Source organism: Zalophus californianus, chromosome 3 (genome assembly GCF_009762305.2).
Source record: "Zalophus californianus isolate mZalCal1 chromosome 3, mZalCal1.pri.v2, whole genome shotgun sequence".
NCBI lineage: Eukaryota > Metazoa > Chordata > Mammalia > Carnivora > Otariidae > Zalophus > Zalophus californianus.
Genome location: NC_045597.1, coordinates 150,119,810 through 150,143,823, shown reverse-complemented (window position 1 = coordinate 150,143,823; position 24,014 = coordinate 150,119,810). Strand labels below are relative to the sequence as shown.

General features: G+C 34.3%; 1 non-coding gene across 1 annotated transcript; it reads left to right on the top strand.

Moving 5' to 3' along the window:
- Positions 1-3,563: 3,563 nt before the first annotated feature.
- LOC113921129 lies at positions 3,564-3,668 on the top strand. The gene has a single exon (XR_003519534.1). It is a non-coding gene; the product is annotated as a U6 spliceosomal RNA (small nuclear RNA).
- The last annotated feature ends 20,346 nt before the right edge of the window (positions 3,669-24,014 follow it).

The window sequence follows — 24,014 nt, the reverse complement described above, 5'->3', positions numbered from 1 at the left end:
ATGATTGTGTTCTCATTTTGATGAGAAGCACACACCCATATGCACACATATGTATACTCTGGATAATAAGAATGACAATTTTATAATCAAGAGGTGCCAAACAATAGTGCCTGTATTTATGTTTGTATTTACAGCTTTTTGTTGTCAAATGAAACTATTGTAATTGAGTTGAGAACAGTGGAAAAAGCAGAAGTCAAATTATTAATTAATATATAAATGTTGAATTTTCTCCAAGTTCAAATGCTGTCATGGCTTGATTTGTAAATCACAGTTTCATAGTAGTTTGAAAAGACAAACATGGTAGGAAAATTTGAGGTAAGAATGAAACAGAAGGCATAAGGAGGAGACAGTAGCACTTTCTTGAGTATGCCGTCTTATATAATTTTGACGTTTGAAAGCATGTAACATTCTACCTATTTTTAGATATAAATTAAGATAAATGGTAACACAAAAACTGAAACAACACTGAAACAAATGTCCTAATTGTAATTCCATTGACTACCATGAAGATGCTATAGGGAAAGTAAGTGAAATAACAAACTAATCAAAGTAATTTATGAACACAGTATTTATATACCCTTAGTCTTGAGCAAAGTAGTGTGTGAAGACTCACAGACAAATCCTGAAGTGTTTTTAATAGGGTTGTTGATTGTACTAATGTAGACAAAACATTCTGAAACTATTTTAGATGCATTAAATAGTTGAACAAATGGGAAAACGTTTTGATGTTGGGAACCAGAGGTTTCCCTATGGAAAAACAATAGATTTTGAATGGGGGAAAGGCAAATATAAGCCCAATAGGGCTAGATTGGAATTGGATGTACTACTGTGAACTTATGTTTTCTTAAATATTTTATTAGTGTGCATGTGTGTGACTGTTTATGTATACATGTACATATGTCTGTGGGTATTTATAGTTTAGATAAGTCTATGTATATGCATGTATATATGCATATTTTTCTTAGCTCTGTCCAAGGAAAGATCAGGAAGAAATGCCACCCCAGTAGCAATGAACCCACCTAGTGCCCATAACTTCTTCTCTGTTACCACTCTTCCTTAAAATGAACAAAGGCACCTTGAAAAATCTGATACCAGGGCTGGACACAGTAAGTACAACATGGTTCTGGTGCTTCTTGTTATGCCAGAAAATAAGGAAGTACTAAAATAAAAAGAGTGACAGGAACTTGCCATAAGGATACAACTGCCAGTTTGAAGGGCCACTTATTGGTCAAATCTGGGACAATTTTAGCACCAGTGAATTATTCATTAGCATTAATGAATTATAATCCACTGAATGAATGGGAATTCATGAGTCCATATTGACAATAAGTGGAGAAATGAATAATTAAAGAAAGAAGATCTCTTCCTTACAGTAAATACAGACAACTGATCAATGTGGAGGGAATGTTAAAGTTGGGAAATAATCATTTGATAAACAGTATGTTTTACATAGAATTAGGCAAAATAATGAATGTACAACAAATTTATAAAGAATTTTTTATTAGGAGCAGAATATTTGCATTATCTTACAGTGTCTCCCCATAGACTAATTATTAATTTCAAGGGAGAAAAACTCATAATTATACAGTGGGGATTTCAATACTATTTTAATGAGGTGATCAAAACTGACATCACCAATAAAGGATAGATGGATATGATATGTCTCCAGATGTGAGAACCTGGAAAGATACAGCCCAGCTAATGCAGTATTCTAGCTGAGAATACAATAACAACTACCTACTCATGAGGAAACATCAGATAAATGTAAGAGAAGAACATGTGACTTAAAAAAGGGGTTTTTACTCTTCAAAACATCAATGTTAGAAAAGATAAACACTGTTGGAGATGTTCAAGATCAAAGGAAACTAAAGAGAGATGGCAGATGGCACAATATCTGGCCTTAGGCTGCATACTCTAATAGAGGGGCGAAATGGTGTAAAAAACATTATTAGAACAACTGACAAAATTGGAGTATTGATGCAAAATATGAGAATTATATCAATGTAAATTAACAAAACTGATAATTGTACTGTGATTACATAATAGAACTTTATTTTTCATATCCGGGGCAAAGGGCCATGTAATTTATTCTTACATGGTTATGTGTATATATAACTTTCTCCCTCTGACCTGCAAGAAAGCAAGAATGTTCACTCTCACCACTCCTATTTATCATTGTATGAGAGATTCTAGATAGGTAGTAAGGCAAGAAAAATAAATGAAAGTCATCCAGATTGGAAAATAAAAAAGTAGAACTACTAAGTGAGGTTAACACATTGCAGAATAGCAGATGAACATGCTAAAATTGATTTTATCGTATATACTAGCAACATAAAATTGGAAATTTAAATTTAAAGAGATACCATTTCCAATAGCATTAAAAGATAAAATACTTAACAAATCTGAAAAATATGTAGAAGACCCATACACTGAATATTTTAAAACTCTGATGAGAGATTTCAAAGGAACTTTAAATAAATGGAGAGATATACCTCATATATGAAAAGAAACCCAAAATAATGTTAAGATGTCAAATTGGACTATAAATTTTATGCAGTCTCAGTCAAAATCCTAGCAGGGTTTTTTTTTTTTTTTTTTTTTTTTTTTTTGGTAGAAACTGTCAAGCTCATTCTAAGTTTCATATAGAAATACAAATCACCCAGGGGGCACCTGGGTGGCTCAGTAGGTTAAGTGACGGACTTTCGATTTCCACTCAGGTCACAATATCAGGGTCATGCTGTCAGGGCCGTGAGATTGAGCCCCAAGTCAAGCTGTGTGCCCAGTGTGGAGTCTGCTTGAGGTCCTCTTTCTTCCTCTGGTCCTCCCTCCGCTTGTACATGCGTGCGCGCTCTCTTTCTCTCTAAAATAAATAAATAAATCTTAAAAAAAAATACAAATCACCCAGAATAGAGAAAAAAACTTGAAAAAGAAGAATAAAGTTGGATGATTAGGACTATCTGACTTTAGGACTTATTATAAATTACAGTAGTCAATATAGTGCGATCATAGTATAAGGATAAACAAATAGACTGACAGAACCTAATAGAAATTACAGAAGTTGACATATACATATATGGTCAATTGATATCCAAAAAAGATGCAAAGTCAATTCCATGGAGAAAAAAATAGAATTCTTACATTGTGCTGGAATAATTGAGTATCCATTTATTTAAAAAAACATCTTGATCCATACTTTTCTCCATATACAAAAATAAACTTAAGATAGTTCATAGACCTAAGCGAAGCACCAAAAACCATAAAACCACTAGAAGAAAATGTGAGAGAAAATCTTTTTGATTTTGGGTAAAGTTTTCTTAGATATAACACCAAAATCACAATATATATCAAAGAAATAGTTGATATACGGAACATCATCAAAGTTAAGCACTTTGTCTCTTTGAACAAAATCGTTAAAGAAATGAAAAGAGAAAACAAACATGGGGAGAAAATATTTGCAAACCACACATCTAATAGAGAACTTGTATTCAGAATACATAGAGAACTCTCAAAATCGAATAATGAAACAACAAACAACCCAATTAAAAAAAAAAAAACAAAAGAGAGTTTGCTTTGGCGGGGCATATACTAAAATTGGAATAATACAGAGTAGGTTAGCATGGTTTCTGCAGAAGGATGACAAACAAATTTGTGAAGCGTTCCATATTAAAAAAAATCAAACAAAAGATTTCAATAGACACTTTATCAGAAAATATATGTGTGTGTGTGTGGTAAGAAGTACATGAAAAAATGGTAACATCATCAGTCAATGGAGAAATATAAATTACAACCATTAGGTAACACTGAACACCGTTTAGTAAGTCTAAAATTAGAAAAAAAATAAAAATAAAATTAGAATGTTGATGAGGCTAAATAACACTGAAACCCTCCTGCACGGCACACGGCTAGCACAAATGCAAAGTGATACAACTGCTTTGAAAAACAGTTTTCAGTTCCTTAAGAAGTTAAATATACTTCTACCATATGACCCAGTCATTTCATTTCTAGGTATTCACTCAATACAAAGGAAAGCATATATCCATACTTGTTCACGAATGTTATTTGCAATAACTCTAAACTGGAAACAATCCCTATCTCCAACAACAGGTCAATGGATAACAGATTGTAGAATCCAGTATAAAATGGAATACTACTCAGTTATAAAAAGCAATGAACTAAGAAGTCAGTCACCAGTCTTGATACATATGAAAATAATTATGCTCATTGAAAGAAACCAAACTTAGAGTATGTAATATATGACTCTACTTTTATGAAACTCTATAAATGCAAATTCATCTATAATGACAGAAAGCAAATAAATGATTTTCTGGGATGGAGGGTAGGTAAAGTATGTACAACACCTTTAGAGATATAAAATAATAAACACACAATTGTTTATATGTTAAATTCACTATTTCCTATATTAATAAAAAACAAGGTTGCATGCAATTAACCAAGTAAAGTAGCCTCTTAATGCATAAAAGAAAATGCTTCAATAAGACAAATTTTTAAAGAACTATTGATTTGAAGGATTCTTTACAAATCAGTAATTATTAAAGAATTACTCTTGGGCACCTGGGTGGCTCAGTTGGTTGATCGACTGCCTTCAGCTCAGGTCATGATCCTGGAGTCCCGGGATCGAGTCCCCCGTCGGGACTCCCTGCTTGGCAGGGAGTCTGCTTCTCCCTCTGACCCTCCCCCCTCTCAATCTCTCTCTCTCAAATAAATAAATAAGATCTTTTTTAAAAAAAGAATTACTCTCTTGAAACTATTGCTGACACACACCATTTTTAAAATATGGAAATTTTGTAACTTTTTCTACGAAGTTTTTAATTAATTGTATGCCTGAGTATATTCCTAGCAACTAACTCATTTAAGGAAAATAAATATTTTTGAAATATTTTTTCTCCAAAGAAAGAAAATGTTACATATAACAAGAATATGGCCTTAGGAAAAGAGGCAGATGGTTTTAATTGCTGGGAAATTTCATGGAAATATATTAGTAACCACATGTTTCATATAGAAAATCACCTCCTTAAGATGCTCAATTTCACAAATGCATAAAGAATAGCCAGGTAGCAAAACGACCCACCAAAGATGTGATAGTCTAATGCCTAGAACCTGTGTATAAGTTAAATTCCAATGCAAAAGAAATTAAAGAAGCAGATGGAATTCAGGTGGCTAATCAGGGGGCTTTAAAATAGTATGATTATCCCGGATGATCTGCCTGAGCTCAAGGTAATCACAAGGTTTCTTAAACTGTGGAATAGCAAGGCAGAAGTGTTAGAGTAATATGATGTGAAAAAGATTCAACCAGCCATCGCTGACTTTGAAAATGGAAGGAAGCCACAAATCAAGGAATGTGGTGGCCTCTAGAAGCTGGAGAGGGCAAAGAATCACTCTCCTCTAGGGCCTCTGGAAAAGAACACAGCCCTGCCAACTCCTTGATTTTAGCTTGTAAGACTCATTTTGGACTCCTGATCTTCAGAATTGTAAGATAACAAATGTGTGTTGTTTTCAGCCCCTCGGTGTGTAGCATTTCATTACAACAGCAATAGGGAACTAATACAATCCTTATTATTTTGAATTGGGGTAAAAGACTATGGCTCTGCCTTCCAGGAAATTACCATCCTGGGATTTCTGTTACACGAATGAATGTATGGAATGACAGTTTTCCTCAAGTTGCATCATAAACTAAATATTCTCTGTGTAGTATCTGTTGAGATTAAACTAGTTACCTGAAATTAAAATTTATGAGCTAAGAAAAAGAGGGGACAAAAGTGACAATTAATATTACTTCAAAAATCCTTTAATTTGTTAAACACGAGATTTATACCTTGTGCTCTTCCTTAAAGTTTTGATGGATTTTGTCAACAGGTGCTCTAGTGAAGGTGGAAAGAAGTCTTGGATTTTAATGAAAATATATCTTGCTGTCACCTCCCAAATGGACAGAGATCTGCTACTGTGGCAAGTGCAATTTGTTTAGAACTTCCATACATGCTTCCTTTTCCAAGTAATATAATAATATAATATAATATAATATAATATAATATAATATTATTATTATTATTATTATTGCCACAACTATTACCACTAATATTTTAATGCCTCAGTTACCTATAGAAAGCTATAACTTTTTTTCCTTTGCAGATTTTGTATATCAAAATAGAGAACACCATTCAAATTTATAAAATTCTCCAATTATTTTATTAAAAACTATGTGGTTTATTTTGGCACAGTGTATATATTTTTGAAACATTCTAAAAAACCACAGCAAGAGAAAGAAAACTATACAAGGCCCTCCCCACCCATTCATCATCACCACCAAAGACTGAGTTTTTAACTGACACTATGAATGGAAAGATATTAACTTCTCATTCTTTGATCCAGAAGTCATGTCTAACACTGCCAATGTGTAATACTTGTTCTGACCACCGTATTCTTGACCTCATATGGCACCTGTCCTCAAATGAAATGGAAGCATTTATATGGGAACTAGAAATGGTGTGTGTCATTAGGATATGACAGCTAAAGAGGATTTTTTTTGAAAAATATTGTTTATTCCAAAAAAGCATGCCCTTCACTATTGTAGAATTGTCTCTTGACCTTTTTCCACTAAAAAAATTTACCAACCACTAAAAAGAAAGGATAATTATATAATATGATAGAGGTGCTAAATATTGCTACAATGGCAATCACATTATGGCAGTGATATATCAAATTAACATGTTGTACACCTTAAATTTACACAATGTTACATATAAAAATACATACTCAATAATTCTTTTATGTGAAAGATAGGACATGTTTATATTGTCTTATACTCATTGGATATTTTATATATGGATCAATGTTTACACACACATCCAAAGAAACCAATTTACTGATTCCTCATGAGATTTGAACCTCAATTACTTTCCTAATGAAATATAGCTTAAAAATTTGGAATTTACTTTGTATAGAAAACCAGTTGGTCTAGGCAAAACTAGGCCTAGTGATTAATTTTTATTACACTTTTTCTTTTTTGTTTTTTAAATATTTTATTTATTTGTCAGAGAGAGCAAACAAGCAGGGGGAGGCAGGCAGAGAGAGAAACAGACTCCCCACTGAGCACGGAGCTCGATGTGGGGCTCGATCCCAGGGCCCTTGGGATCATGACCTGAGTTGAAGGCAGATGCTTAGCTGACTGGGCCACCCAGGCATCCCTAATTTTTATTACACTTTTTTAAGGAGGATGAGAATTCAAGAACATTTATGTGTTTTCTCTTGATTTGATAATTATATCTAGTGTTTGAAGCCTCTCAGTACCATTCTCTTATCCTTTATTATCATATTTACTTGGTAGAAATATCAGTGTAACAGGATTTTAATGAGTTTGGTTCAACTTTCTCATTTTATTCTGACCAACATAGCCATATTGAATTTTATATATATATATACAAAGTCACATTTAGTACCTTCTACATGTTGTAGCTTCCATAAGCTATAATGAAAAATTCTAAGATAAAATTAGATTGGAGAAAAGCAGACTCTGTGTAGCTATACTAATGAATATGAAAATAAATTAAATGCAATTATCCAAAAAGTTAAAAAAAAAAAAGGTATGGTATCAGAAGTTGAGGCCTATGTTGAAGAGAAATAATAGATAATATCAAATATTGACCACTTTCCCTACATCAGTCAGTTTCTTCCCCGTGTCAACAAAGTATATTCAATTTTTTTCTTTTCTAGCTCGAATTTCATTTTAGTTCTAGCTAACCTCATATCTCTAAGTTTTCCATAAGTAAAGGGAAAGACTAAAAGAAAGAGTTAACTTTAATTGGGGGATATTTCTGAAAGATTTTCAACCAATGAAAGATAATTCAGTTCAAAGTTAGAAAGAAAAATATAATAATCAAGTACCTGGCAGTTGTCCACAGGAAAAGATTGTTCATGAGCTGTCAGGACTGGAACACTTAAGAGAGATGGAAGCTGTGGGCGGAAAGTCACTGCCTACATTAAAGAAAGTGGGTTTTGGCCCTGCTTTCGACTTGATGTCGAACGAATTTTCTGTCTGCACACTTTTGTCTTCCCAGACAGTCAGTCTCACTGAGGGCAGCGGAGGAAAGGTGGGGGCAAGGGAACCAGTTGCAGCAATGTCCTTTGGACTTGCCAGCTCCCCAGAGAGGATTGTTAGAGGCCCAGCTGAGTCTCATCACAGTCATGGAAGAAAGCCCTCAGTCAATGGTCTGATCCTGGGAACATATTCCTGAGAGAATCAAAATGGCTTCTGCACTCACAGACTTTCTTTGTCGTGTGTGTTTTGTGTTAGGGCACTTTACAGCTGTAAAAAATTCATACTTTTTTGTCATATTTTATCAAAATCTATATGCACTCCATTTAAAGTTGAAATATTGAAAAAATACTGTTAACAAATAGGTATTTGTTGATTTCTTGTCACTGGAAATTAACGTATTAAACACCGAATTTCTTAAACCCAAAGGACATTGGAAATTGTAGGCCTTATCTAGGTGTTAACTCCTAAGATAATGGTTTACTATTTATTATAATAGTCTCTTGGGAAATAGGAGAATTAGGACATACTTCATAAAAATATGCCTTTATTTTAGAATAAAATGCTATTTCCTTTAACATTTAGTGAAAATTGTAAGTATAAGGAGTACCACATCTGCTGCTTATAATATTTGAGATCCTCCATTATTACCATTTAGTTGTATTTGTTTTCACCAACTAGAGCACCTGAGTTTCCCTATTATCATGAATCTTCAGACCAATGAACTTCTCTGAATTTTAATCTTCAAGTTCTAAAATGGAATTTATTGTGATTCCTGTATGATAAGTAAATAAGGCATCTTAAAATATGGATTTTAAAAGAACCTTAAATGAACACATCATCACATATGTCTTCCTGATATCACATCTAATTGTTGCATTTTACCTCAAAATTACCTTTTTAAGGGCGCAGTAAGAAGAGAAAATAAAAGATGAGTAGAAGAAAAGAGAAAAGGGGAACAGGGAAAGCATGATTGAATACTGCTTCTAGTGTACACATGTATAAACCTGTTCATTATTTTTCACATCCCATATCATTTTCTTCGAGCTTTCCAAACCAAATAATGGAGATAATTTGCACTAACTCCAAATGGCACCACTTTTACATATTCTCCAAAACTATCATGCTCCGAGTTGTGTACAATTATGTATTTAGAGGTTGAGGTTGGTGAGTGGAGATTAAGGCTCTCTGGAGACTGAATAGCCCCAGAAAAAGGAAGTAGAAAGGTTCAAAAAACAAACTTCACAAGGTTGACTTTATCTAGATTTGTATATCTTATTTTTTTCATATGCTTATTATGACTACTGCATTTTAGAAGGGTATAGAAACTTGACTAAAATCAAGAATCTTTTTCCTAAGAATTTCATGCACAATTTGAACATTTTTATTTATCTACCGAGTTGAGTTTTAATCCATTCAAGTGTCAAGTGCTGTTATGTAATTTATCTTGTGCAATCATCAGAACAGATTACTTTATGTTGCCAAACAAAGAATCCCCACATCTCAGTAGCTTAAAATAACAGAGATCTATTTCTTCTTCATGCTAAGTGTGTAATCCAGGCTGGCAAAGGGCAACCTGCTTATTGGAGTTGCTCAGGAGACCACCTTGATTGAAGCTCTGTTGCTATCTAAACATGAGGCTTCAAGTTTATGTTTGGTGGGATCAAAGAAGATGGAGAATTGAATTTCTTAAGTGCTTCTGCTCAGGTGTGACACTTCACTATCATTCACACTTCATTGGTCAAAACAAATCCTATGGCTATGTATAACTTAGAGAATGAATGTTCCTGGAAGGCGAGGAGAATCAGAAATCTCTGGGAACAATATTAATATCCATCACAGTTTGCTTTTCTGATTATCAAATATTCTGTTCACTCTCCTTCCTGCACATAGAACACACCCATCACCACCTAAAAGAGATAACACAAAAGTCCATTCCAGTCATGGTATGGAATTTAGAATCCAGGATCTCTGAGTAATATGCATTGGTTTATTCTCAGGTCTTAATGTGGCTTCCCTTGATTTGAAGAATAGGGAGCTAAAATCAGTGAAAATGTGCTACCTTCCCAACAAGACAGACACACAATATGCAATGGTGGGAAAAGAAAACAATAAATACTCCCATTCAGAAAGAGGAAGAACGGGGAACTTTCTATAAACTCTGGTTCATAGCAATTCTAAAATTCCAATGGGAAGATATTATGAGGTTCCCTACCCTGGGGGTATGGAATGTTCCTTGGTTGTGCCCTGATTGTATTCACTGGGCATTGTTCATTGTTTTTCAAGTCACTAGCTACACCCTCTGGGAGAGTGTTCCTTTTCCAACGTATTTCTTGGCCATATCTTAAGTGGTCACTGGGGAATATGTACTTGCTTTCTTAACTCATTTTCTGCCTATATAAGGTGGGGAGCCCAAAGATCATTTAAAGTCTGGAAGAGGAGAGGAACAGACTCAGTAAGATTCTGATCTATGTGCTTTTAGTCAGCTCCTTGGGCTAGTAACCAGATCAACCCTATTTTTTGAGATATAGTTCCCAGAACTGCTACATTTCTGTTTTCTCTTCCACATTCTCTCTCTCTCTCTCTTTTTCTCTCTCTCTCTCCTTAGTGTCAGGTACTTTGATACCCTAGGATCTAATAATAATGAATTCTTTTTCTAGTTGAAAGGACTTAAGCGTCCCCCCCCCCCCCCAATTTGCTCCTTGCCCAAATGTAATTTAATCATTTGAAAGGTTTTTAGTGGATTTTGGTTCCACAAAGTATTTCTCAATGAAAGATAAGACTTTCATTGTTTGGGATGAAAAAGTAATGTCTGGACTCATTCTATTTCCTTTCCCCTCTGCTTTGGAAACTGGCTAGTTCTTTCCTTAGTTCATTTGTTTCTTGCCAAACTATCCAGTGGTTACCAAAACACATAACCAACATTTTGCTTTCCAACATACTCCTTTAGAGCTACAAGTGCATTGGGAACATGATCTGCCTTTCATGTTATTATAGGCCTTAGCAAATGTTTCACCATGCTGTAAAGCACAAATCTCTATCTTTTCAGTTTCCAGTATGATGATGCCCTACCACCAGCTATTAGATCCCAATGATAGTAATGCATGTTTTAGGTTTTTATTAGGGATTCAGCATGCTTTAGGTACAATATTCATATTCATCAAGACAGTCGATTGGTAACAAATAACCCCCAAACTTAAAATGTTTAAAGTAAGAAAGGCACAAGGCAACTGCTTTCCTATGTACCAGCAATTAACAATTAGAATGTGAAATTAAAAAAAAAAAGATAGCATTTACAATAGCACAAAAAAGAAAGATGAAGTAATTAGTTTTAAATCTACAAAATACGTACTGAATCTGTATGTGGAATATTGTAAATTATTGATGAAAGAAAAAAATAATATCCAAATAAATAGGAAAGATATTTTCATGGATTGGAAAATGGAATATCTAAGATGTCCATTCTTCCTAGCCCGATCTATATATTAAACATAATCCCAATCAAAATCCCCACAAGTATTTTTGGAGTTAGCTCCTTGGGCTGGCTATGAAAAAATTATTCTAAAATTTATATGGAAAGATAAAGGGCCTAGAATAGCCAACACAATTCTGAAAAACAAGAATAAAGTCAGAGTACTCTCAATATTACATTTCAAGATTTATTATAAAGCTACTGGAATCAGAACAGTCTGGTACTGAGAAAAAAATGGAACCCCGGTTAATGGTACAGAATAGAGAGCCAAAAAGTAGACCCACAGAGATACTGTTAATTGATTTTTGACAAAAATGCAAAGGTAATTCCATGAAGATAAGATAGTCTTTTCAACAAATGGTGTTGAAATAATTAGATATTCTTATGCAAAAACATGAACTCACACACAGATTTCACAGCTTATGCAAAATCAATTCAAAATGTACCAAAGATAAATGTAAATTGCAAAGCTATAAAACTTCTAGGAGAAAATTAGGATGAAATCTGTCTGAATGACCTTGGGTTTGGTTATGACTTTTCAGATACAACGCCAAAAGTACTGTCCATGGAAGGAAAACAAATGTACTTCATTAAAGCTAAGAACTTTTGCTCTGTGAGAGATACTAAAAGAATGAACAGACAAGCCACAGACTGGAGAAAATATTTGCAATTCACCTATTTGATAAAAAGACTTGTATACAGAATATACAAAACAACACAGGTTTTGCAGATCAGTATGGGTTTTGCTCATCATGGTCACTCAGGGAATCAAATGGATAGAAGCTCTGCTGTCATATTAACAGGAGGCTTTAGGGTTACCTTTGTCAGCCAAAGAGATCATGGAGAATTGGACAACTATCACCTGTTCTCACTAGTAATTGGCATGCTACCTCTGATCACCTTTCATGGGCTAAACAAAATAATAAGACCTAAGGTATGTTCTCAGAAGAAAATTTCTGGTATAAAAAACTGGAAATTTTATTGAGCACTGGTAAGTATTCCATATCAGGTTACTCACATATGCCTAGACAGATGAGAGGCCCTTTAGATGGTTATTTATTAAACATGGCATATTTAGATCAAACTCCCCACACTCACAAAAATGGCCACGTTGCAATAAAAATTGTGGCATATTAAAAAAAAATAACATTGCATATGTAAAATTAGAGATTTCATGGTATAGGAACCTAGTTACTTCCCATCCTTGCAGGAGATTGAAAGTCTAAAGCATTGGGAGCCTGGGTGGCTCAGTTGGTTAAGCAACTGCCTTCGGCTCAGGTCATGATCCTGGAGTCCCGGGATCGAGTCCCACATCGGGCTCCCTGCTCGGCGGGGAGTCTGCTTCTCCCTCTGACCCTCTTCCCTCTCATGCTCTCTATCTCTCATTCTCCCTCTCTAATAAATAAATAAAATCTTTAAAAAAAAAAAGAAAGAACGTCTAAAGCATTAAATATTCAGCTTTTATTTTAGATATTGGATTGTAATTTAATCATTGGGTATCCATCTTAAAAAATTGTGAGATCTTTGAGAAGACAAAGATAAAAGAAAATAAATATGCCTTTTGGAAGTGACTGTACACATCCAAGATCATTAGAAACAAAATAACTTTAGAGGAATGTTTAATAGATCCATGTAAACTCTGGTGGTTTCTTCTAAAGTTGCTGAAATCTTTTGTTCATTTAGATCTCTAAAGGAAACTTAAAAACAATGTAAACATGAGAAGGCCACATGAGGGGTTCCTGAGTCAAAGGAAAACCATCACACTCAACTGATTTGTAGAAGTTTTTATGTTGAAAGACCATCCATTTGAGAAATGTAAATGAATTATTCAACTTTTACTCACTTCCATAGATACTTTAACATTAAAAAAATAACTTACTATCACAACCCACTATCATTTAAATAGGTCAGACCTCTAAGTTTTTATGCAAGCTTTAGTGGTCTTACTTCTTTGGGATTTTTCCACCCTTCAGTTAAATTCAGCATAGAAGTTTAATTAATTAATTAATTAATTAATTAATTAAAACCTTTTTCTTTCAGCAAAAGTGTAAACCTATCACTGGAATAAGAAACACAAAAAAATGGAGTGATCAGGAAGCATGCTTCCCTAGCTCCATGAACTTGACTGATGAAAGAAGTACAAGTTTGGGGTGCCTGGTGGCTCAGTAGGTTAAGCATGTGACCTTTGTTTTCAGCTCAGGTCTTGATCTCAGGGTCGTGAGTTGAAGCCCCATGTTGGGCTGGGCTCCACAATGAGTGTGGAGCCTACCTAAAAGAAAAAAAAAAGAAAGAGAGAAAGAAAGAGAGAAAGAGAGAGAGAGAGAGAGAAAGAAAGAAAAGAAAGAAAGAAAAAGAAAGAAAGAAAGAAAGAAAGAAAGAAAGAAAGAAAGAAAGAAAGAAAGAAAGAAAGAAAGAAAAAGAAAGAAAGGAAAGAAAGAAAGAAAGAAAGAAAGAAAGAAAGAAAGAAAGAAAGAAAGAAAGAAAGAAAGAAAGAAAGAGAAAGAAAGAAAGAAAGAAAGAAGTACAAGTTCAATGATTAGTATCTAAGCATAAATTCAGGGGGAAAAAGTCACTAATTGCTAATCAATTTGATGTTTCTTTTTCCACTTCAATACAATCAAGAATCATAGGCAAACATCACATAAAGTGCTGTTTTGGTTTTGTTGTTGTCGTTTTTTACAATAATCAGCTATTAAATTTTGTTTTTATGGTTAGTACTATCACAAATTGTTAGCCTGAAAAGGACAAACTGACAAGAAGTTTCTATAGATCTGTTTTAAAAAAAATAGATGAAAGTAACCCCAGCAAAATTCTGAAAAGAGTATTCAAGTTTGTGGTCTCAGTGATAAATTGTGGGAAGTAGGGATAAATGACAGCTCAGAGTTATAAACTATATGCTCTTTGAAATAAAAGGCATATTGAATGTTGCCTTAAACATTTTAGGGTTTAAAAAGGCTCACAAGCAAATTTACCCACAAAGAAATTATTGTTTATTAGTCCTTCAAATGAATTTAAAAAAAAATGAATATTCTTTTTAGTTCACCAAGTTTGAGTTTGGCCCAATTCATATTTAATTGTTGCCATTTCTTTTCCCATTAACTAAAAGTAATAACACAAAATGACCTCATCCACATCTCACAAATACATATGCATATGTTTCTCTATATACTCTAGCCAATTTTCTTGACACACAAAAGGAAAGAAAGCACAGGCTAGAAAAACTAGGTAGAGTGATAAAAAATAGATACTGACATTTTTGTTTTCAAATTCTTCTTTTAGCTGCATGACCTTGGGCAAGTCATTTAACCAGTTTTGCCTTAGATCTTTTATCTCTAAAATGGAAAAAACAATAGAATCTACCTCAAAGGGTTTTTGTGAGAATTGCATGAGTTAATATATATATAAAGAACAAATCCTGGCACATAAATAAAGTTGGATAAGTGTTAGTCATTATTATCAAGTACGTTGTCTGGTATTCCTGAAATTTTGATGACCAGTTTCTTTTACATCTTTCTGTCCAGATTTCCTTCATATTGACCACTTAACCTGGTACAAGTCAACTTCTAAAACACTTAATAAAAGCTTTTCTCCAGGTCTTGATATTAGCTTAGCTGGTGTTGTTCATTTTCATCCTTGTCATTCTTTTACTCAAACTATTACCCTTATCAGTAGTGCATTTCTCAACTCCTCTGCATGTATCCAAGAATTACCTGTCATCCAAAGGCAAGATCAATTTTACAGGTTGTTGTCAGCTATTTTAGAAAGAGATGATATCCCCCTTTTGAGTTTTTATGATATTTAATATATTCTTAAAATTTAGAACTGTCTAAACCGTCTGTTGGCTACTTAGCACCAGAATGGCCATCTTAATATAAGCTATGTCAAGATCAAAATTCATGTCTGTTGACAGATATCTTTTGAAGGATTGAGGGATACAATTTAATAACTTTATTCTCCACTCAGTTCTAATTATCTGGTAGTTTCAAGTTAACTTTGCCTTTGTTTCTTTCTCACTTCTATAGATGTTTGGTTATACTATATCTATCTATATATATATACTATATATATCTATATATACTATAATGTTCAAGAACATTTTTTTTTTTTTAGTAAAATATTCTATGGGAAGACCAGTTGCAATGTTATTTCTCAATTGCAGAGATTGTTCTTTGGTACTTAGGCCTCCTGCCAATTAAGTATGATTTCCTTTTATCTCGATAGGAAGAGGCAAAGCAAATTTTTACCTTTTTAGTTTGTGAGTCAGAAAAAGAGAGAGAAAGAAGGTTATGAGGTTTCTACTAGAGCTGATGATCATTGGGCAAAGTCTGCTCTGGGGGATTGCTGCCTCTCCTGCCTGTGTGGGCAGCCGTGTTATAGAGTTTGTGACTTTATCCCTCTCTTGCTTCACGAATCCAGTGGCTGCACCCTTAGGCTGGTTTCTGGCCTTAAACACGGAATGGTAGGATAAAGTGAGCTAATCCAGATTCCCCCTTATAAAATCTGAATCAAATGCATGAAAGTGATTTACCAATTAGGAAAAAGGGCAGAACTTGAAAAATTACAATACATAGTGAATATAGCAAATATATAGCATTTGTATACATCAAACTAAAATTATGAGAAATCAAAGGAAATTTCTTGTGAGAAATATATTAAGAGAAAAGCCCTGTGGCTCATGAGAAAAAAAGATGAAAGCTAAGATTTCCTGAGTATGTACCACCATTCTGGTTCTCATTGCAGTCCTTCCCCGTCACCTCTAACAACTTCAAGAAGTGTGTTTATGTATTTTTTTTTTTTTAACAACAGCACGTATGGATTTTTATATAAGGGCCAATATCCCTAGGTAGGAGCAGTAGATAGTATGCATGAAGTATGCTAATTTTCATTATCTGGAGGAAATGAGGACTAAGAACAAATTTCCTAATGATGAATTATTTAGCACTGGAATGCATTAGAAAAGGACTTTCTGGAATGGCTTTGAAACGGAATAGTTTATCATTTGGTGGAATAAGTTAGATTTATGTTTGCTGGAACAAAGTTTGAATAAATGCTATAACAAAGCCCTCCCGTGAAAAATATATTTGACTTATTTTTGAATGATTGTTTTCTGTGTAGTCTGCATCTATAACTATTAACTTTACAAAAAGAAAATTGAGGCCAAGGTGGTATGTACTAGTTTTCTATTTCTTTTTCTTTAAAAGATTTTATTTATTTATTCATGAGAGATAGAGTGAGAGAGAGGCAGAGGCAGAGGGAGAAGCAGGCTCCCCGCAGAGCAGGGAGCCCCATGTGGGACTCGATCCCAGGACCCTGGGATCATGACCTGAGCCGAAGGCAGTCGCTTAACCGACTGAGACACCCAGGCGCCCTAGTTTTCTACTTCTGTGTAACAATGACACAAATGTAATGACTTAGAATGTGTCCATTTATTCGTTCAGTTTTACTGGAAGCACAGAAGTCTGGTATCGTGTACCTGTATTCTCTGGTCAGGGTATCACAAGGCTGAAATCAAGACATTACCTGGTTGAGTTCTCCTCTGCAAGCTCAGAGGAGATACTACTTCCAAGTTCATTCTTCTTATTCCTTGAAGTTGCAGGGCTGAGGTCTTCGTTCCTTGCTAGCTATCAGTGGACAGCTGGTCTCAGCTCCTAGAGATCACCTGTACATTCTGTGCCAAGTGGCCTCTTCTGTCTTCAAGCCAGCAATGGTGTGTGAGGTCTTTCTTGTGTTTTGAATTTCTGACTTCCTCTTCTGTAACAAGACCCAGAAAACTCTTGGCTTTTAGAGGATTCTAGTGATTAGAATAGTCACTGAATAATCTGTCCTTTTTAGAATTAATCATGCCATATAACGTAATGTAATCATGGGAGTAATATCTATTTAATTCACAGTTCCAAAGATTAGGATAGGACTTTTGGGAGCCATCCTGGAATTCTGTCTACCACAGTTATTATTATTATTTTTTTTTACAGATCTTTAGGTACAGGTAGACTTGTTAACACCTATATAATTAGAATATTAGAATGATTTCTACAATTTTTGGAAGTTCAATATTTAATATTATTAGATCAAGGGAAATGAAATATAATTTAGCCAATATATTATATGTAAAGAAATGAAATACAAACGTAGAGAAATCAGATATGTGGTAGTCATTTCTAGCAATTTAATCAAGACCACAGAGAAAAGATTTCAGTTGCTTACTAATGATTTTGAAAAACACAATAAGACATGTAATTATTTCATTAAACATTTACTCAAGGAAAAATTTGTGACCTATACAATATTCACTAGAGACAAAGAATATTAACTGAAATCTGTACTAAATAGAAAGAAAAAAATTAAAAATGACAACCTGGTCAATTTGAATATCATCCAGTGTATGGCACTAAGATAATTACATTGAGATTGAAGAAGAAAGTACAAGGAATTCTCAATCTGCATCCCTTTACTGCTGAGGAGACTGGGATTTGGAGAGATTGTGCCTTGTCCAAGAAGATATGGTCAGCTGGTGGCAGAACTGACATGAGGGTCTTTGATCCCAGAACTTTGTTTCTTCTGCTATAACTTGACATCACTGACATTTATCAGTCTGTTATGACATTGTCTCAAGTGGTTTCCAAGCATGAGTGTGTAAATCTGTTCAGTCCCTTCCTCTGCCCTGAAAAGAACTGAAGAAGTAGTCACTGTAAACCAAATGAAAAACTAAGAGTCCATTTTTAAAAAAGTAAGTAAAAAGAACAACCTGACTAATGATGTGCCTGGTTATGACAGCAAGCCATAGCAAAAACACCCTGGACTTGGAGTTAAGAATATAGGACACAAGCCTTGACTCTGTCCCTGACTGGCTCTAGACAGGTTATTGAATTTCTTATAACCTCAGTTTCCTCACTTTAAAAAGTTAAAATGATGTTCTTTGACTCACAGAATTGTTTTGAGATATATGTGAAGGTACTGAGAAACAAAGTGGAATATTGGATTGGTATTATCATTGATGCTAAGCAACTAACTCTACGAACAATGATGAAAGGATGAAGGAAAGATGGAAGACTGAACATAATGTTAAAGTTCATGGTGAAATTCTCAATGAGAGACTTAATTGTATGCTTATTGTGTTAATGCTTAACCATAAAATATCCATATCATATAATTTCTCTACAGATTTGTGGCAGCTAGAATTAATTCTTGCAGTTCTCTTTAGCTGACAAAGCCATTTCTTGGTCAGAATCAACCTTATCCCATGAACTCTGATTTACAGAATATAATAGCCAACACTGCTGGAAGCATTCATGTGGATGGTGGGCAGGGATTTTGGTATCTGGACTCAGCCTTAAAGAATTTGAGCCAGGAAAAGCCTTTCATCAAGATATAAGGACTCTAGACTTATTTTTCCTGAATAACAGAGCTCTTAAATATAAAACAAAAACTTCTGATGGCCATCAAAGGCCTGTTTCATCACAGTTGTGAAGGATATGCCCTCAAATGAAAAGTACATTTTAGAAACTGATTAAAATAATTATTCAGAATGCTCTTCAAACCAGCTATAGAATTGTGGGGCTGGAGAGAATCAGAGATGATCCAGCCCAACCTGGTCTCTTGACAGGTGAGAAAACTGAGATGCACGGTTTAATTTATAGGTGAAGGTCTCTAAAACCCAGGAAGCTTCTCCAGGTTCAATGTATTTTGTATCACATTGTGCAACTTTTCGGGCAAGTATATTTTATCTTTTCATCCAAAAATATTCTCCAACTGACCAAGATTGAGGAAATAAAATATTAATTACTCTTCTCTAACAAATTCTAAGTCTATTTAAATTAGTTATCTCATTGTTACCAGTTTTTGAAATAAGCTTAGCTTTTTCTTTTAAAGATATATCAGTGAAATGACTGCATTCTTCAGGTTCCTCTACAAAAGTGTTTTCCACACTTAACTGCATATCGAAACCAACTCGGGAGCTTTAAGAAATACAGATGCTTGCATCTCACTTCCTGAGATTTTGGTTTGTTTAATCTGAGATGTGATCTGGGTGGGATCTTCTAAAAAGACAATCCCTAGATGATTCCATTGTGCAGCCAGAGTTGAGAACCACTGCAAGATCCACAAATTAAGCAGGGTTGGCAGCAAGAATCTAAGCTCTGGATGATACAATACTGGCATCTTTCTTCTGTATCTTGTGAGTTCTTTTATTAATTGATCAAAACATTAAATAGAGAATTGGGACATTTTGTTCCTACTGTTACAAACATTTTTAAAGTGCCTCTTGAAGTCCAAATATTTCCTAAACACTGGTAATATAAATGTAAGTAACACGTATTCCCTATCCTTAAGGAAATTCCTGTGATGGTAGGGTCAGATTAAGAAGCATTCGTGTCATTGACAATTATAAAACACGAGAGGAGGGTTAAGATGAGGCATGCATAGCTGATTTTGCCCACTGATATCATTCATCAATAATAATAGTTGTACATGGAACATTTCTATCTACATCCAGATATAGTTCTCTGAATGCAAGATATTTTGTGATGGAAAGATAAAGGAAGCAGTTCTTGGAAGAGAACAGCTGGTCTTCCAAATCTACTCAAATAACATGGATGAAGAATAGACATCCTAATTCCTCGTTGTGCTGGGAAGTGTGTGTGGTTTTGCATGAGTCAATCGGAATTAAAGAACAGTCAATACAGCTCAGGAAAAATACTTCTGCAGATCCCTGAACACACCCTGTTCATTCATGCTCCTCTTCAGCAGCATGAATAGTTCTCTCCAACAACATAACGGTGCAGATTCCTGCCAACCTGCGGGCTGGGATCTAGAAGGTATACAAATAGTTATGAGGAACAGATGACGTTTGCTTTTCTAAATGACTTAGAGTAATTTAAAATAGGAAGTCTCTGCTACTGAAAGGAATTCAAAAACCAATTGCTCTCCTAAGCACAATATCTATTTTATGTTTTATTTTAGGTACACACGGAATAAATTTTAAAAAATACTTGAAAAAACATGACAAAGCAACTATCAATAATCAAATATTTATTTTGTCTATTTGGTGTATATATTATGAAATAACTAATGTGAACCTTGAATATTATTTGGATATAATGATAATCATAATAAAAGCTCAATGACTGAAGGTAAAAAATACATCCCTATATGATTGGATTTACCAAAATTGAGATTAATCTTAGAGAGAGAACTAGATTAAGCTCTGTGAGGTTAGATTTTTTTTCCACTCTTAGAAACTTCTTTTTTTACAAGTGTTGTTTTTTCTTTTAACTGAGATATAATTGAATGACATAACATTATATAAACTTCAGGGGTACAACATCTTGCTTTGATACATTTATATTGCAGTATGACTGCCATTGTAGCATTAGCTAACACCTCTCTGGTGCCCCATAATTATTATTTCTTTTTTTAAAATAATATTATTTATTTGTTTATTTTAGAGAAAGCACGAACAGGGGAAGGGGCAGAGGGAGAAGGAGAGAAACTCAAGCAGATTCAAGCTGGACTCAGGGATCGATCTCACAATCCTGAGATCATGACCTTGGCCGAAATCAAGAGTCAGATGCTTAACCGACTGAGCCAGCTAGGTACCCCACTTATTATTTCTCCTAGTGGTGGGAACAATTAAGATCTAGTCTCTTAGAAAGTTTAATATGCAGCATTTTTCACAAAAGCCAAGATATGGAAACAACCTAGTGTTCATCAATGGATGAATGTATAAAGATGTGGTGCGTGTATATACATACAATGGAATACTGCTGTCGTGAGATAAAAGGGAAATCTTACCATTTGCAACAGCACGGTTGGACCTTGAGCACATTAAGCTAAGTGAGATAAGTCAGACAGAGAAAGACAAATACTACATGCTATCTCTTATATGTGGAATCTAAAAAGAAATGAACTCCAAAAAACAGCAAGTGGAATGGTGGTTACCAGGAGCTGAGATGTGGGGGAGTAAGAGAGATGTTGTTTAAGATACATACTTGGAACTAGTAGGTAGATAAGTCCTGGAGATCTAATTCACAGGAACTATCTTAGCTACCAGGGCATTATCTGGCAGATTTATTTGTTGAATGAATAAAGAGAGGTCTTTAGTTTGTAAGCTAAATGTGCATTTGCTATTTTCTCATTTCAAAGTATTCAGAGTCTGGTCTTAGTGTTTCTTCTCATGTAATTGTTTTTATAGCTTTTTAAAAAATAGTGTCTTATACACATTTTGATTTGATGATACTAGCAGTAAAGTGACACATAATAATTTCTTTATTACATTATAGGACACATTCAGCTGAGAATTTTATGACAGATAAGCAATCTTAGAGTCAATGAACACTGAACAAACATTTTAAAATAAAAATATAAAATTAATTTTGATATTTTGTGTGATAATTAAAAATCACATTTATACCTTAATAGATATTACATATGCATTGAATTTATACACTGATTTCCAAAGAGTTGACAATGGTAGTATACTGACTACATAGCCTTGAAGATATAGATTCTTTATCAGTGACCTGTAATTTTTTTCAGGGCTTGCAAATAGCTGAAAGATGGCAGTAACTACCATAAATTATATAAATCACTTAAAATGATGTGTGTCCTTTTTTTCTTGCATGTGTCTCCAACATGGTGGCTGGTAAATCACCAACAGTGTTCAAGTTTTACCAACTGAAATTAAAATCAGATACTTTCTCAAAGACACAGCCAAACGTTGCCCAGAGAATCCCCATTCCTCATCTCTAGTCACATTTAAGTCAAGTATAAAGTACTACTATTTTTGAGCTTAGTGGTGTTAAGTTGTCAAAACTACCTCTTCCTCAATTTAAAAAAGACTACTCTCCTTTAGGATTCTGATGAACTCCTATCTCACATTTAGGTCTTTCATCCATTTTGAGTCTATTTTTGTGTATGGTGTAAGGAAATGGTCCAGTTTCATTCTTCTGCATGTGGCTGTCCAATTTTCCCAACACCTTTTGTTGAAGAGACTGTCTGTTTTCCACTGGACATTCTTTCCTGCTTTGTCGAAGATTAGTTGACCATAGAGTTGAGGGTCCATTTCTAGGCTCTCTATTCTGTTCCATTGATCTATGTGTCTGTTTTTGTGCCAGTACCATACTGTCTTGATGATGACAGCTTTGTAATAGAGCTTAAAGTCCGGAATTGTGATGCCACCAGCTTTGCTTTTCTTTTTCAACCTTCCTCTGGCTATCCAAGGTATTTTCTGGTTCCATACAAATTTTAGGATTATTTGTTCCATTTCTTTGAAAAACGTTGATGGTATTTTGATAGAGATTGCATTGAACGTGTAGATTGCTCTAGGTAGCATTGACATCTTCACAATATTGGTTCTTCCAATCCATGAGCATGGAACATTTTTCCATTTCTTTGTGTCTTCCTCAATTTCTTTCATGAGTATTTTATATTTTTCTGAGTACAGATTCTTTGCCTCTTTGGTTAGATTTATTCCTAGGTATCTTATGGTTTTGGGTGCAATTGTAAATGGGATCGATTCTTTAATTTCTCTTCGGTCTTGTTGTTGGTGTATAGGAATGCCACTGATTTCTGTGCATTGATTTTATATCCTGCCACTTTACTGAATTCCTGTATGAATTCCAGCAGTTTTGGAGTGGAGTCTTTTGGATTTTCCACATAGTATCATATCATCTGCAAAGAGTGAGAGTTTGACTTCTTCTTTGCCGATTAGGATGACTCTTATTTCTTTTTGTTGTCTGATTGCTGTGGCTAGGACTTCTAATACTACCCCGATGTTTATAGCAGCAATGTCCACAATAGTCAAACTATTGAAAGAGCCAAGACGTCCGTTGACAGATGAATGGATAAAGAAGATATATATATATAGATATAGATATAGATATATATATATATACACACACCACATCTTCTTTATATATATATATATATATATATATATATATACACACACATCTTCTTTATACACACACACACACACACACACACACACACACACACTGGAATATTACGCAGCCATCAAAAGGAATGAAATCTTGCGATTTGCAATGATGTGGATGAAATTAGAGGGTATTATGCTGAGCCAAATAAGTCAATCAGAGAAAGACATGTATCATATGATCTCACTGATATGAGGAATTCTTAATCTCAAGAAACAAACTGAGGGTTGCTAGAGTGGTGGGGGGTGGAAGGGATGGGGTGGCTGGGTGATAGACATTGGGGAGGGTATGTGCTATGGTGAGGGCTGTAAATTGTGTAAGACTGCTGAATCACAAACCTGTAGCTCTGAAACAAATAATACATTATATGTTAAAATATATAATTAATGTTAAATTTAACATTAAATGTTAAAATGTAAAATTTAAAAAAATGTTAAAAAACATTTGTTTAACATTAACTCTTTTCCAAAGAGTTGACTATGGTAGTATATTGACTACATAGCCTTGAAGATATAGATTCTTTATCAGTGACCTGTAATTTTTTTCAGGGCTTGCAAAT